Raw genomic sequence first — 18,026 nt, forward strand, 5'->3', positions numbered from 1 at the left:
CAGAGAGAGAGAGAGAGAGACCAGAGGGAATCATCCTGCTGCGATTATAATTTTATTGATGCCGAGAGAGAAAAACAAGAGGGAATCTTCCTTCTGTTTTAATAATGTCACTAACACATAGAGAAACAGACCAGAGCGAATCTTCCTGCTGTGTTTATGTCACTGACAGAGTGAGACTGACCAGAGGGAATCTTCCTGCTGTGTTTATAATGTCACTGACACAGAGAGAGTCCAGAGGGAATCTTCCTGCTGTGTTTATAATGTCACTGACACAGACAGAGACCAGAGGGAATCTTCCTGCTGTGTTTATAATGTCACTGACAAGGACAGAGAGAGGGAGAGACCAGAGGGAATCTTCCTGCTGTATTTATAATGTCACTGACACTGAGAGAGTCCAGAGGGAATCTTCCTGCTGTATTTATAATGTCACTGACACAGAGAGAGTCCAGAGGGAATCTTCCTGCTGTGTTTATAATGTCACTGACACAGAGAGAGTCCAGAGGGAATCTTCCTGCTGTGTTTATAATGTCACTGACAAGGACAGAGAGAGGGAGAGACCAGAGGGAATCTTCCTGCTGTATTTATAATGTCACTGACACTGAGAGAGTCCAGAGGGAATCTTCCTGCTGTATTTATAATGTCACTGACACAGAGAGAGTCCAGAGGGAATCTTCCTGCTGTGTTTATAATGTCACTGACACAGAGAGAGTCCAGAGGGAATCTTCCTGCTGTATTTATAATGTCACTGACACAGAGAGAGACCAGAGGGAATCTTCCTGCTGTGTTTATAATGTCACTGACACAGACAGAGAGAGTGAGAGACCAGAGGGAATATTCCTGCTGGGTTTATAATGTCACTGACACAGAGAGAGAGAGAGAGAGAGAGACCAGAGGGAATCTTCCTGCTGTGTTTATAATGTCACTGACACAGACAGAGAGATAGAGAGACCAGAGGGAATCTTTCTACTCTGTTTATAGTGTCACTAACAGAGAGAGAGAGACCAGAGGGAATCTTCCTGCTGTGTTTATAATGTCACTGACACAGAGAGAGTTCAGAGGGAATCTTCCTGCTGTGTTTATAATGTCACTAACAGAGAGAGACCAGAGGGAATCTTCCTGCTGTGTTTATGATGTCACTGACACAGACAGAGAGAGAGAGAGAAACCAGAGGGAATCTTTCTACTCTGTTTATAATGTCACTAACAGAGAGAGAGAGACCAGAAAGAGTCTTCCTGCTGTGTTTGTAATGTCACTGACACAGAGAGGGAGAGAGTCGAGAGGGAATCTTCCTCCTGTGTTTAGAATGTCACTAAGAGAGAGAGAGAGAGTGACCAGATGGAATCTTCCTGCTGTGTTTTTAATGTCAGTGACAGAGAGAGAGAGAGTCCAGAGGGAATCTTCCTGCTGTGTTTATAATATCACTGACAGAGAGAGACCAGAGGGAATCTTCCTGCTGTGTTAATAATTTCACTGACACCGAGAGAGAGAGAAACCAGAGGGAATCTTCCTACTGTGTTTACAATATCACTGACAGAGAGAGACCAGAGGGAATCTTCCTGCTGTGTTTATAATTTCACTGACACCGAGAGAGAGAGAAACCAGAGGGAATCTTCCTGCTGTGTTTATAATGTCACTGACAGAGAGAGATCAGAGGGAATCTTCCTGCTGTGATTATAAGGTCATAGACACAAAGAGAGTGACCAGAAGAGATCTACCTGCTGTGTTTATAATGTCACTGACACATACAGAGAGAGACAGAGAACCTGAGGGAATATTCCTGCTGGGTTTATAACGTCACTGACACACACACACACACACACACATACACACGCACACACACACACACACACACAGAGACCGGAGGGAATCCTCCTGCTGTGTTTATAATGTCACTGACACAGAGAGAGAGAGAGAAACCAGAGGGAATCTTCCTGCTGTGTTTATAATGTCACTGACACCAAGAGAGAGAGAAACCAGAGGGAATCATCCTGCTGTGTTTATAATGTCACTGACAGAGAGAGACCAGAGGGAATCTTCCTGCTGTGTTTATAATGTCACTGACAGAGAGAGACCAGAGGGAATCATCCTGCTGTGTTTATAATGTCACTGACACAGACACAGAGAGAGAAACCAGAGGGAATCTTCCTGCTGTGTTTATGAAGTCACTGACACAGACACAGAGAGAGAAACCAGAGGGAATCTTCCTGCTGTGTTTATAAGGTCACTGACAGAGAGAGAGGGAGACCAGAGGAAATCATCCTGCTGCGATTATAGTTTCATTGATACCGAGAGAGAAAAACCAGAGGGAATCTTCCTTCTGTTTTTATAATGTCACTGACACAGAGAGAAACAGACCAGAGAGAATCTTCCTGCTGTGTTTATAATGTCACTGACAGAGAGAGACTGACCAGAGGGAATCTTCCTGCTGTGTTTATAATGTCACTGACACAGACAAAGAGATAGAGAGACCAGAGGGAATCTTTCTACTCTGATTATAGTGTCACTAACAGAGGGAGAGAGAGCAGAGGAAATCTTCCTGCTGTGTTTATAATGTCACTGACACAGAGAGAGACCAGAGGGAATCTTCCTCCTGTGTTTATCATGTCACTGACACAAAGAGAGAGAGAGATGACCAGAGGGACTCATTTTGCTGTGTGTATAATGTCACTGACAGAGAGAGAGAGAGAGAGAGAGACCAGAGGGAATTTTCCTGCTGTGTTTATCATGTCACTGACACAGAGAGGGAGAGAGTGACCTGAGGGAATCTTCCTGCTGTGTTTATAATGTCACTGACACAGAGAGAGAGAGAGAGATGACCAGAGGGACTCTTTTTGCTGTGTGTATAATGTCACTGACAGAGAGAGAGAGAGAGAGAGAGAGAGAGAGAGAGACCAGAGGGAATCTTCCTGCTGTGTTTATAAGGTCACAGACACAGAGAGAGTGACCAGAAGGGATCTACCTGCTGTGTTTATAATGTCACTGACACAGACAGAGCGAGACAGAGACCAGAGGGAATCTTCCTCCTGTGTTTATAATGTCTCTAACAGAGAGAATCCAGAGGGAATCTTCCTGCTGTGTTTATAATGTCACTGACACAGAGAGAGTCCAGAGGGAATCTTCCTGCTGTGTTTATCATGTCACTTACAGAGAGAGACCAGAGGGAATCTTCCTGCTGTGTTTATAATGTCACTGACACAGAGAGAGAGAGAGAGAGAGAGACCAGAGGGAATCTTCCTGCTGTATTTATAATGTCACTGACACAGAGAGAGTCCAGAGGGAATCTTCCTGCTGTGTTTATAATGTCACTGACACAGAGAGAGACCAGAGGTAATCTTCCTGCTGTGTTTATAATTTCACTGACACCGAGAGGGAGAGCGAAACCAGAGGGAAACTTCCTGCTGTGTTTATAATGTCACTGACACAGAGAGAGAGAGAGAGAGCCCAGAGGGAATCTTCAGACAGAGAGAGGGAGAGACCAGAGGGAATCTTCCTGCTGTGTTTATAATGTCACTGACACAGACAGAGAGAGGGAGAGACCAGAGGTAATCTTCCTGCTGTGTTTATAATGTCACTGACACAGAGAGAGAGAGAGAGAGAGAGCCCAGAGGGAATCTTCCCGCTGTGTACATAATGTCACTGACACAGACAGAGAGAAGGAGAGACCAGAGGGAATCTTCCTGCTGTGTTTATAATGTCACTGACAGAGAGAGAGAGAGAGAGAGAGAGACCAGAGGGAATCTTCCTGCTGTGTTTATAAGGTCACAGACACAGAGAGAGTGACCAGAAGGGATCTACCTGCTGTGTTTATAATGTCACTGACACAGACAGAGAGAGACAGAAACCAGAGGGAATCTTCCTCCTGTGTTTATAATGTCTCTAACAGAGAGAATCCAGACGGAATCTTCCTGCTGTGTTTATAATGTCACTGACACAGACAGAGACCAGAGGGAATCTTCCTGCTGTGTTTATAATGTCACTGACACAGAGAGAGTCCAGAGGGAATCTTCCTGCTGTGTTTATCATGTCACTTACAGAGAGAGACCAGAGGGAATCTTCCTGCTGTGTTTATAATGTCACTGACACAGAGAGAGACCAGAGGGAATCTTCCTGCTGTGTTTATAATGTCACTGACACAGAGAGAGAGAGAGAGAGAGACCAGAGGGAATCTTCCTGCTGTGTTTATAATGTCACTGACACAGACAGAGACCAGAGGGAATCTTCCTGCTGTGTTTATAATTTCACTGACACCGAGAGAGAGAGAGAGAGAGAGAGCCCAGAGGGAATCTTCAGACAGAGAGAGGGAGAGACCAGAGGGAATCTTCCTGCTGTGTTTATAATGTCACTGACACAGAGAGAGAGAGAGAGAGAGAGAGCCCAGAGGGAATCTTCAGACAGAGAGAGGGAGAGACCAGAGGGAATCTTCCCGCTGTGTACATAATGTCACTGACACAGACACAGAGAGAGGGAGAGACCAGAGGGAATCTTCCTGCTGTGTTTATAATGTCACTGACACAGACAGAGAGAGGGAGGGACCAGAGGGAATATTCCTGCTGGGTTTATAATGTCACTGACACAGAGAGAGAGAGAGAGACCAGAGGGAATCTTTCTGCTGTGTTAATAATGTCACTAACAGAGAGAGAGAGAGAGGGAGGGACCAGAGGGAATCTTCCTGCTGTGTTTATAATGTCACTGACACAGAGAGAGAGACCAGAGGGAATCTTTCTGCTGTGTTAATAATGTCACTAACAGAGAGAGAGAGAGGGAGGGACCAGAGGGAATCTTCCTGCTGTGTTTATAATGTCACTGACACAGAGAGAGACCAGAGGGAATCTTCCTGCTGTTTTTAGATTAGATTAGATTAGATTACTTACAGTGTGGAAACAGGCCCTTCGGCCCAACAAGTCCACACCGACCCGCCGAAGCGCAACCCACCCATACCCCTACATCTACCCCTTACCTAACACTACGGGCAATTTAGCAGGGCCAATTCACCTGACCTGCACATCTTTGGACTGTGGGAGGAAACCGGAGCACCCGGAGGAAACCCACGCAGTCACGGGGAGAATGTGCAAACTCCACACAGTCAGTCGCCTGAGGCGGGAATTGAACCCGGGTCTCTGGCGCTGAGGCAGCAGTGCTAACCACCGTGCCGCCGTGCCGCCCATTAAATACCAATGATGATAGAAATTTCTACTCTTTTGTTTTTTTTAAATCAACCTGCTCAGTGATATTTTTCTGCATTTGTGGAACAAGTGGGACTTGAACTCAGGCTACCTGGCTCAAAGGTAGAGTTCTTATTGCTACAGCAGAAGAGCCCTCTCCTGTTTATAATGTCACTGACACAGAGAGCGAGAGAGAGACCAGAGGGAATCTTCCTGCTGTGTTTATAATTTCACTGACACCGAGAGAGAGAGCGAAACCAGAAGGAATCTTCCTGCTGTGTTTATAATGTCACTGACACAGACAGAGAGAGGGAGAGACCAGAGGGAATCTTCCTGCTGTGTTTATAATGTCACTGACAGAGAGAGAGAGAGAGAGACCAGAGGGAATCTTCCTGCTGTATTTATAATGTCACTGACACAGAGAGAGTCCAGAGGGAATCTTCCTGCTGTGTTTATAAGGTCACAGACACAGAGAGAGAGAGAGACCAGAGGGAATCTTCCTGCTGTGTTTATAAGGTCACAGACACAGAGAGAGTGACCAGAAGGGATCTACCTGCTGTGTTTATAATGTCACTGAAACAGACAGAGAGAGACAGACACCAGAGGGAATCTTCCTGCTGTGTTTATAAGGTCACTGACACAGACACAGAGAGAGAAACCAGAGGGAATCTTCCTGCTGTGTTTATAAGGTCACTGACAGAGAGAGAGAGAGAGACCAGAGGGAATCATCCTGCTGCGATTATAATTTCATTGATACCGAGAGAGAAAAACCAGAGGGAATCTTCCTTCTGTTTTTATAATGTCACTGACACAGAGAGAAACAGACCAGAGAGAATCTTCCTGCTGTGTTTATAATGTCACTGACAGAGAGAGACTGACCAGAGGGAATCTTCCTGCTGTGTTTATAATGTCACTGACACAGACAGAGAGATAGAGAGACCAGAGGGAATATTCCTGCTGTTTATGTCACTGACACAGAGAGAGACAGAGAGGGAGAGAGAGGGAGAGACCAGAGGGAATCTTCCTACTGTGTTTATAATGTCACTGACAGAGAGAGACCAGAGGGAATCTTCCTGATGTGTTTGTAATTTCACTGACACCGAGAGAGAGAGAGAGAAACCAGTGGGAATTTTCCTGCTGTGTTTATAATGTCACTGACACAGACAGAGAGAGAGGGAGACCAGAGGGAATCTTCCTACTGTGTTTATAATGTCACTGACAGAGAGAGACCAGAGGGAATCTTCCTGATGTGTTTGTAATTTCACTGACACCGAGAGAGAGAGAGAGAAACCAGTGGGAATTTTCCTGCTGTGTTTATAATGTCACTGACACAGACAGAGAGAGAGGGAGACCAGAGGGAATCTTCCTACTGTGTTTATAATGTCACTGACACAGAGAGAGATCAGAGGGAATCTTCCTCCTGTGTTTATCATGTCACTGACACAGAGAGAGAGAGAGATGACCAGAGGGACTCATTTTGCTGTGTGTATAATGTCACTGACAGAGAGAGAGAGAGAGAGAGAGACCAGAGGGAATCTTCCTGCTGTGTTTATGAGGTCACAGACACAGAGAGAGTGACCAGAAGGGATCTACCTGCTGTGTTTATAATGTCACTGACACAGACAGAGAGAGAGAGACCAGAGGGAATCTTTCTACTGTGATTATAATGTCACTAACAGAGAGAGAGAGACCAGAACGAGTCTTCCTGCTGTGTTTGTAATGTCACTGACACAGAGAGGGAGAGAGACGAGAGGGAATCTTCCTCCTGTGTTTATAATGTCACTAACAGAGAGAGACCAGAGGGAATCTTCCTGCTGTGTTTATAATGTCACTAACAGAGAGAATCCAGAGGGAATCTTCCTGCTGTGTTTATAAAGTCACTGACACAGACAGAGACCAGAGGGAATCTTCCTGCTGTGTTTATAATGTCACTGACACAGAGAGAGTCCAGAGGGAATCTTCCTGCTGTGTGTATAATTTCACTGACACTGAGAGAGAGAGCGAAACCAGAGGGAATCTTCCTGCTGTGTTTATAATGTCACTGACACAGACAGAGAGAGGGAGAGACCAGAGGGAATCTTCCTGCTGTGTTTATAATGTCACTGACACAGTGAGAGAGAGAGAGAAAGAGAGAGACCAGAGGGAATCTTCCTGCTGTGTTTATAATGTCACTGACACAGAGAGAGACCAGAGGGAATCTTCCTGCTGTTTTTATAATGTCACTGACACAGAGAGCGAGAGACAGCCCAGAGGGAATCTTTCTGCTGTGTTCATAATGTCACTGACACAGAGAGAGACCAGAGGGAATCTTCCTGCTGTTTTTATAATGTCACTGACACAGAGAGCGAGAGAGAGACCAGAGGGAATCTTTCTGCTGTGTTTATCATATCACTGACACAGACAGAGAGAGGGAGAGACCAGAGGGAATATTCCTGCTGTGTTTATCATATCACTGACACAGAGAGAGAGAGAGACCAGAGGGAATCTTCCTGCTGTATTTATAATGTCACTGACACAGAGAGAGACCAGAGGGAATCTTCCTGCTGTGTTTATAATGTCACTGACACAGAGAGAGAGAGAGAGTGAGACCAGAGGGAATCTTCCTTCTGTGTTTATAATGTCACTGACACAGAGAGAGAGACCAGAGGGAATCTTCCTTCTGTGTTTATAATGTCACTGACACAGAGAGAGAGACCAGAGGGAATCTTCCTTCTGTGTTTATCGTGTCACTGACACTGAGATGCCAATTACCATTGCTCTCCACATTTCTGTCAGTGTATGATGCATGTCATGTATGTTGCGATTTTTTTTGCTGTTCTTCCATCAGATATTTATCATCTTGTTTAACCCAACGGTGTGTTTGGCAAGAATATTATTTAGGCTGCTTTCCCTCTGCTTGATGTTCGTTTGCTTTAATTGTCCTGCTGAATGTCTGAATTACCTCACAAGGAACAGCTCTCCGAAAACAGCTTCCTAATAAACCTGTTGGACTGTAACTTAATGTTGTGATTTTAAACATTGTCCCCTGCTACCCAACACCGGCACCTCTATAGTAACTGAAACCTGTCACAATCCCATGTGCAGACGGTGTCGTCCGTGTCCTCAGAGCTTGCTGTGGGAAAACATTTTTCTGATTTCTCCCTTTCTTCCTTTGCAGGGTGAGGAACCGTGGTCTCTGAAGCAGAAGGAACTCGGTGACTGTTTAAGATTCAGACTCCGAAGGCCGAATGAAAAGTCGGGACATGAACCAGTCGCTATAAAGTGCGCTCGATGAATCAGGATCAAAAAGCCAAATAAGGAAAATGCAAAATGATTGAATTAAGGGAGACCAAAGGAGAAGATTAATCTGAACAATAATTCTGATTGGAAGCAAAGACCCTGCACTAGCTGAAGTTAATTTTCTGTGCTGGGGAGGTGTCTGGATGCAGTGACCATTTTCCACATGGCTGATGGAATGCTTGGACTAGAAAATTGAACCTTTAGTCCCTATTTACAACGTCGCTGCAGGATCTGCCAGCAGACAAGCAGATCGCAGAGAATGCTGCTCATGCCGAGTCTAAATTTCAAACTGGAATCTCCGAAATAGCCAAACCTGTGTGCGCTCGATGTCTGACTGTGTTCGACAATTGCAGCAGAATTAGACCACACACAGGAGAAGTCGTGGAGTGCTGGGCAAAGCATCATTTAACCCTCATCTCTGTGTGAGGGTGTCCTTTACACAGTAACAGTTTGGTCCTCTGCTTAGCATAAGTTTGTTTTATATGGACTTGAAAGTTGTGAGAACGTGTGTGATGATTTGGCTTGTCAAAGTGATTCTGCCTGTATTCATTTATGTTTGTATTTGTTTTCTCATATTTACTTATTTATTCTGCTTGTAATTTTTCAAACAGCACATTTTATATCACTGAATATTGATTTAGATCCACGCTTGGGCTTTATGTGTGGGGAGGTGATGGCCTGCTGGTATTATTGCTAGACTCGTGGTTGGGAGACTCTAGTTATCATAGCAGGACTTATACACTTAATGGTAAGGTCCTAGGGAGTGTTGCTGAACAAAGAGACCTTGGAGTGCAGGTTCATAGCTCCTTGAAAGTGGAGTCGCAGGTAGATAGGATAGTGAAGGCGGCGTTTGGTATGCTTTCCTTTATTGGTCAGAGTATTGAGTACAGGAGTTGGGAGGTCATGTTGCGGCTGTACAGGGCATTGGTTAGGCCACTGTTGGAATATTGCGTGCAGTTCTGGTCTCCTTCCTATCAGAAAGACGTTCTGAAACCTGAAAGGGTTCAGAAAAGATTTACAAGGATGTTACCAGGATTGGAGGATTTGAGCTATAGGGAGAGGCTGAACAGGCTGGGGCTGTTTTCCCTGGAGCGTCGGAGGCTGAGGGGTGACCTTATAGAGGTTCACAAAATTATGAGGGGCATGGATAGGGTAAATAGGCATGATCTTTTCCCTGGGGTGGGGGCAGAACGAGACTGCATAGGTTTAGGGTGAGAGGGAAAAGATATAAAAGAGACTTAAGGGGCAACTTTTTCACACAGAGGGTGGTATGTATATGGAATGAGCTGCCAGAGGAAGTGGTGGAGGCTGGTACAATTGCAACATTTAAAAGGCATTTGGATGGATATATGAATAGGAAGGATTTGGAGGGATATGGGCTGGGTGCTGGCAGGTGGGACTAGATTGGGTTGGGATATCTGGTCGGCATGGACAGGTTGGACTGAAGGGTCTGTTTCCATGCTGTACATCTCTGTGACTCTATAATGTTCTGGCAACCCTGGTTCAAATCCCATCATGGCAGATGGTGGAATTTGAATTCAGTAAAAATCTGGAAGCAGGAGTCACGTGACCATGAATCCGTTACTGATTGTTAGGAGAAAACCCCATCTGGTTCACTCAGGGAAGGAAATCTGCCATTGTTACCTGGTCTGGCCTAATTGTGACTCCAGACCCACAGCTTTGGCCAATGAGAAACCGACAATAAAAGATGGCCGAGGTAGTGATGCCCGCAAAATGTCTCCCCCAAATCGATAAGATAAAGTGATGTGCATGGCTGGTTCAAGCACACAAGACTGGAAAGTTTCCCTAGAGTTTAAGGAGATTGTTTGATGTTGATAAGGAATAACCTTAATCAACCCAAAAGATTACCATTGAATGTGGTCCTGCATTACCCTTGGACCATTTGGGCCTGAATGGGTTAAGTCTCACAATGAGGATGATAGGTTGATGTCTGTTTGTTGTGTCCCTCTACCTAGATTAACAGACTTTTATTAGTGAAGTCTGATGGTGATAACGAAACTACAATAAATCTGTACATAAGATTTTTTTTGTATTTTTAACGTACAAAAAAAACCAATGAATAAAAAAGTTGTGTTTTTTTTCACAGACGTTTTTCAAGCAAGCTTTTCAAAGGCCTACAATGAACAGCTGAAGTTTTATTTTCTAAATTTATAAGCTTAAAAAAACTGTGTTTTAAAGAGAGTTTTTACATTGTTAGAGTTTTAGTTTTGAATAGCCAAGGAGATTTTTTTTTAAAAAATGGAATGGTGTTTGCATTTTGGGAATGTTTGCAAATGTTTCTTACCTGAGGACTTTGATTTTTTTTTACACTTTAACATTTCTAACCTTCAGAAAGTAAATAAAGTTTATTTTTCATATAAGGCATTTTTGGAAGTTGCTTTTGTTTCAGGCTTCATGTTATTGACCAGCCCACCAGTCACTGCATCCACTGTTTTAAACATGAACACCCCTCCCCCGCAAATGCAATGGAAAGAGGGACCCCTTGTCCTTACCTATCACCCCACCCAGTCTCTGCATCCAACGTATCATCCTTCAACACTTCTGCCAACTCCAATTAGACCCCACCTCTCTCTGCCTTCTGCAAGGACCGTTCCCTTCACCAATCCTTGGTACACGCTGTTCTCCCCACCAATACCCCACCCCCGAGCCCCCAGGGACCTTCCCCTGTAAACATAAAAGATGCAAAACCTGCGTGCCAACCACCTTCCTCACCTCCATCCATGACCCCAAACAGTCCTTCCAGGTGAGAGAGACGTTCACCGGCCTCTCTTCCAACCTAGTTTACTGCATCAGCTGCTCCCCATGTGGTCTTCTCTACATTGGGGAGACCGAACGTAAACTTAGAGAACGGTTCACCAAGCACCGCAGTTGGGTCCACAGGGGATGACTGGACCACCCAGTCAACGCCTGTTTTAATTTCCCTTCCCACTCCCTTTCTGACATGACCATCCTTGGCCTCCTCCGTTGCCACAACGAACCACACCGCAAATTGGAGGAACAACACCTCAACCTCTGTTTGATCCGCCCACAGCCCGGAGGACTCAACACTGAGTTCTGAGTTCTAACCTCCCTCCCACTCCCCCTCCCTGCCATTCCATCCCACCCATTGACCAACCAGGTCATACCCTCTGCCTGTCTCCACCTATCCCCACTTCACCATCCTGCCCCTGCTCACCCCTCTTCATCTACAGCTCCCCCCTACACCCACCCCCAGACCTGAAGAAGGATTACATCCAAAACATTAAAAATCACACAACCCCAGGTTATAGTCCAACAGGTTTAATTGGAAGCACTAGCTTCCATAGCGCTGCTCCTCACTATCACCTGATGAAGGAGTGTCGCTCCAAAAGCTAGTGTGCTTCTAATTAAACCTGTTGGACTATAACCTGGTGTTGCGTGATTTTTGAACTTTGTACACCCCAGTCCAATACCGGCATCCCCAAATCATGACCCAAAATGTTGACCTCTCCATCTCCTGATGCTGCCTGGCTTGCTGTGTTCTTCCAGCCTCCTGCCTGTGTACTTTCAGCATCTGCAGTATTTTTTTGTCTCTAACTTAATGTTAGTGATGGAATACAGAGTGTGATGATTAGTAGGTTTGGAAAAGTGATCAGGCAGATAGATGGGTGACTTTCAGGAAAGATGTAAAGTTAGTTCAGAAGCTTCTGGTGGTTACTCCTCTACCCTCAGTCAGTCTCTGCATCAACCCAACTTCAATCCTATTGTGTTATTGTTTGGTTCGAGCGTACGATTCTGATTGCCTTTGTATTGAAATTAAGCGATTGTGAACATTGATCCAGTGCTGCATGGGCACTCTCAATTTCAGCAGCACGACGGCCAAATTGGACTTTGGACAGAGATCATTGGTCAGCCAGCTGGTTACAGGAGTGATGCAACAACAACTTGCATTCAGGTAGCACCTTTGAATGGAATGAACTGTCCTGAACAATGCAGTCAGGCACCCAGCTGCTGCTGTTTGAATGAATCGTGTGGATAATTTTGATTTACTGAAGATAGTGCAGACTAGACATTTTTGCAGAAGGAGGGTTGGGGGGTGGGTAGGTGGGAGAAGGGCTACTCTGCTTTTGCTTACAGAGAGGACTGAAGGGAGTGTAGGAATGACAATCAGCACAGCCTGAGTACCTCAATGTCATGGGCAATCTGTGGGCTCAGTGCGTGATAAAGTAAAGCAGCTTCCTGCTGGGAATAGGATGCAGTGTGTAAGCAGGATTAGCGTGAGGACATCACAACAAACCAGACATCTCCCAGTGTCTTCATATTCCATCCCCATCCTTCCCTGTTAAAAGCAAACCAGCTGATAACACAATGAGGAGAGTGTGAGAAAGTGCTATGACCACGGGAGTGAGTACAAGTGAGTTGTTATGAAGTTCATTGCGCAGGGTCCACTTTGTGACTGTGTTGGTATTTGAATGTGTCATTGATCTGTAAATTGCATGCGTAGTATAAACAGAATGGTAAAACTGGTGTAAGATGTGTGTGTGTGTGTGAGAGAGAGAGAAAGAGAGAGAGACTGTGCATGCAGGACTTGAGCAGTACAGATGGATCTCAGCTCCTACCTGGACTTGTGTAACTGCCATATGCACCATCCAGTAGTGTATAGCAATAGAAGTGATGAAGAGTCAAAGAGGTGAGGGCAGATAATGTGACAGGAATAGCACTTTTTACTGATCCCATCCTGGAATACAAAATTAGGGAGGAGCACATCACCAAGGTGAGGCAGAAACGGGTCTGTTCCTCTCCGTTATGGGTAAGATCCTGGTCATTGGGCGTGAGGCACTCTCTCTCTGTTGTTTTAAGTGGCTCAGGTCTGGCCCATTTCCCTAAGCTGTGCTGTTTCAGTCACCCGAACCAACCTTCCACTTCATCTGGAGGTCAAAGATGGACTGTGTCCACAATGACTCCATGTACATATTCTGGATGTGGGGGGGTTAGAACTACACTAACCTCACCCTGTTGGCCACCTCTGTGTGTGGCTGCATCAAGCTGTGCGTAAACCCTTGGTACATAAACACCAAGTGTCAGTGTGTACTGAGACTGACCTCGCTGCTGCAGAACACTCCGAGTAGTTGGACTGTTCCGTATCTCCTGTCCCTTGTGGAGAAATTTACAAAGAAAATCACCTTTATCCACCGGTCCATCAGGGAGTGGTCAGCACGTAGTGCCCTCGAGACCCTGAGGGATAAGGAGAGGGTGGATCCTGTCACGTGGTTCCCTGAGCAGACTGTCCCAGTCATTCGGCAGAATGTCCCATCGCCAGAACTTTCCAACAAGCACCAAGACATTGCTCGGCTGGTGGTGAGAAGGGCACTGCCCGTCAGATCCTTCATGTATGCCCGTTCGGTCTGCACCACCGCACGGTGCCCTCGAAGTGGCCATGAGGGGTCGGTAGAGGCTGTCACACATCTCCCTCTTGAATGTGATTTTGTAAAGAAAGTCTGGAGGGAGATGCAATGATTTGTGTTGAGGTTCATCCCCAGCAATTCTGTGACCCGGGACTCTGTGCTTTACGGTTCATTCTCTGGGATGTACCCCAAGGCAAACATCAAGCTGGGGGGAGGTGATGCCCTAGTGTTATTATCGATGGCCTAATAATCCAGAGACTCAGGTAATGCTCTGGGGAGCTGGGTTCGAATCCCACTATGGCAGGTGCTGGAGTTTAAATTCAATAAAAATCTGGAACTAAGACTCTAATGATGACCGTGAATCATTGTCAATTGTCGAAAAACCGCATCTGGTTCACTAATGCCCTTTAGGGAAGGATATGTGCTAATCTTTCCCAGTCTGGCCGACATGTGACTCCAGGCCCACAACAATGTGGTTGACCCTTAACTGCCCTCTGGGGCAATTAGAAATGGGCAATAAATGGTGACCTAGCCAATGACACCCCATTCCATCAATGAATCCCCACCCCCATCCACTATTGTACTCTTTGCTACCTTCTCCCTAGCCCCACCTCCCTCCCATTTATCTCTCCACCCCACAGGCTCTCTGCCTTCAGTCCTGTCGATTTTCCTGCTCCTCGGATGCTGCCTGACCTGCTGTGCTTTTCCAGCACCACTCTGATCTAGACTCTGATATCCAGCGTCTGCAGTCCTCACTTTTGCCTAATATGTGACCATGTACAAGCATGTATATCTGCTTGTACAAAGGTTTTAACTTTGGAAAAATGGGGATGTTGTAAAAACCTTTATTGGATAAAGGTTGATACACCTTTATTGAGATCTTAATGGGAAAAGAAAACACAACAGTATTGAGCATGACTCTTAAAGGACAGGCAGCTAAGTTAGAATCGACGACAACTTCCTCATTAGTTCTTCATCAACACACAGTCAACACTTTACAGCCCTAGCTTCACCAATACATCCACACCCTATTACAACATCAGTAACTTCCGCCATCGCCACCCTGTTCCGGAACCAATAACTTTCCCCACCCCCAACCCCCACCCTGTCCCAGCCCCGATAACTCTCACCCCCAGCCTCACCCTTTCCCAGCCCCGATATCTCTCCCCAGCCCCACCCTTTCTGAGCCCCAATAATTTTCCCCCCAGCCCTGATAACCCTCCCCCCAGCCCCACCCTTTCCCAGCCCCGATAACCCTCCCCCCAGCCCCACCCTTTCCCAGCCCCAATAACTCTCCCCCCAGCCCCACCCTTTCCCAGCCCCAATAACTCTCCCCCCAGCCCCACCCTTTCCCAGCCCCAATAACCCACCTCCCAGTCCCACCCTTTCCCAGCCCCAATAACTCTCCCCCCCAGCCCCGATAACTCTCCCCCCAGCCCCACCCTTTCCCAGCCCCAATAACCCACCTCCCAGTCCCATCCTTTCCCAGCCCCAATAACTCTCCCCCCCAGCCCCAATAACTCTCCCCCCAGCCCCACCCTTTCCCAGCCCCAATAACTCTCCCCCCAGCCCCACCCTTTACCAGCCCCAATAACCCACCCCCCCAGCCCCAATAACCCTCCCCCCAGCCCCACCCTTTCCCAGCCTCAATAACTCCCCCCCAGCCCCACCCCCTTTCCCAGCCCCGATAACTCTCCCCCAGCCCCACCCTCTCCCAGCCCCAATAACCCACCCCCCAGCTCCACCCTTTCCCAACCCCAATAACTCTCCCCCCAGCCCCACCTTTTCCCAGTCCCGATATCTCTCCCCCAGCCCCACCCTTTCCCAGCCCCACTAACTCTGCTCCCCCAGCCCCACCCTGTAACAGCCCCAATAACACCCCCACCCTGTTACAGCGCAATATCTGCCCCCCACTCTATTACAGCACCAATACACCCCCACCCTGTTACAGACCCAATAACACTCCCACCCTGTTACAGCCCAATATCTGCCCCCACCCTGTTACAGCCCCAATAACACCCTCACCCTGTTATAGCCCAATATCTGCTCCCCACCCTGTTACAGCCCCAATATCTGCCCCCCAGCCTGTTACAGCCCCAATAATACCCCACCCTGTTATAGCCCAATATCTGCCCCCACCCTGTTACAGCCCCAATATCTGTCCCCCAGCCTGTTACAGCACCAATAACATACCGCACCCTGTTTATAGCCCAATATGGGCAGCACGGTGGCACAGTGGTTAGCACTGCTGCTTCACAGTGCCAGAGACCCGGGTTCAATTCCTGCATCAGGTAACTGTTGTGTGGAATTTGCACATTCTCCCCGTGTTTGCGTGGGGTTCCTCTGGTTGCTCCGGTTTTCTCCCACAGTCCGAAAATGTGCAGGTTAGGTGAATTGGCCAAGCTAAATTGCCCGTAGTGTTAGGTGAAGGGGTAAATGTAGGGGAATGGGTCTGAGTGGGTTGCTCTTCGGAGGGTCGGTGTGGACTTGTTGGGCCCAAGGGCCTGTTTCCACACTGTAAGTAATGAAATCAAGACTAATCTAATCTGCTCCCCACCCTGTTATAGCCCAATATCTGACCCCCACCCTGTTATAGCTCAATATCTGCTCTCCCACCCTGTTATAGCCTAATATCTGCCCCCCCACCATGTTATCGCCCAATATCTGCCCCCCACCATGTTATAGCCCCATATCTGCCCCCACCCTGTTATAGCTCAATATCTGCCCCCCCACACTGTTACAGCCCACTATCTGCCCCCCCACCCTGTTATAGCCCAATATCTGCCCCCCAACCCTGTTATAGCCCAATATCTGCTCTCCCACTCTGTTCTAGCCCAATCTGCCCCCCACCCTGTTATAGTTCAATATCTGCCCCCCCACCCTGTTATAGCCTAATATTTGCTCTCCCATCCTGTTATAGCCCAATATCTGCCCCCACCATGTTATAGCCCAATATCTGTCCCTACCCTGTTACAGCCCAATATCTGCCCCCCACCTGTTATCGCCCAATATCTGCCATCCACCCTGTTACAGCCCAATATCTGCCCCCCAACCCTGTTATAGCCCAATATCTGCTCTCCCACTCTGTTGTAGCCCAATATCTGCCCCTCCACCATGTTATAGCCCAATATCTGCCCCCACCCTGTTACAGCCCAATATCTGCCTCCCCACCCTGTTATAGCCCAATATCTGCCATCCACTCTGTTGCAGCCCCAATAACACCCCCCACTCTGTTATAGCCCAATATCTGCCCCCACCATGTTATAGCCCAATATCTGCTCCCCCACCATGTTGCAGCCCAATGTCTGCCTTCACCCTGTTATAGCCCAATATCTGCCATCCACTCTGTTGCAGCCCCAATAACACCTCCCACTCTGTTATAGCCCAATATCTGCCCCCCCCACCCTGTTATAGCCTAATATCTGCTCTCCCATCCTGTTATAGCCCAATATCTGCCCCCACCATGTTATAGCCCAATATCTGCTCCCCCACCATGTTGCAGCCCAATGTCTGCCCCCACCATGTTATAGCCCAATATCTGCCCTCCCACCCTGTTACAGCACAATATCTGCCCCCACCCTGTTACAACCCAATATCTGCCCCTACCATGTTATAGCCCAATATCTGCTCCCACCCTGTTACAGTGCAATATCTGCCCCCACCCTGTTATTGTCCAAATATTCGCCCTCCCACCCTGTTACAGCGCAATATCTGCCCCCACCCTGTTACAGCCCAATATCTGTCCCCACCTTGTTACAGCGCAATATCTACCCCCACCCTGTTATTGTCCCAATATTCGCCCTCCCACCCTGTTGCAGCCTAATATCTGCCCGCCACCGTGTTTATAGCCCAATATCTGCCCTCCCACCCTGTTACAACCCAATATCTGCCCCCCACCCTGTTGCAGCCCAATATCTGCTCTCCCACCCTGTTATAGCCCAATATCTGCCCACCCACCCAGTTATAGTCCCATATCTCCCCCTCACCCTGTTGTAGCCTAATATCTGCCCCCCACCCTGTTATAGCCCACCCACCCAGTTATAGTCCCATATCTGCCCCTTACCCTGTTACAGCCCCAGTATCTGTCCCCCACCCTGTTACAACTCGAACATCTGTCCCCACCCTGTTACAGCCCCAATATCTGCCCCCACCCTGTTACAGCAACAATAACACACCCCACTCTGTTATAGTCCAATATCTA

Source organism: Chiloscyllium punctatum, chromosome 30 (assembly GCF_047496795.1).
Source record: "Chiloscyllium punctatum isolate Juve2018m chromosome 30, sChiPun1.3, whole genome shotgun sequence".
Taxonomy (NCBI): Eukaryota; Metazoa; Chordata; class Chondrichthyes; order Orectolobiformes; family Hemiscylliidae; genus Chiloscyllium; species Chiloscyllium punctatum.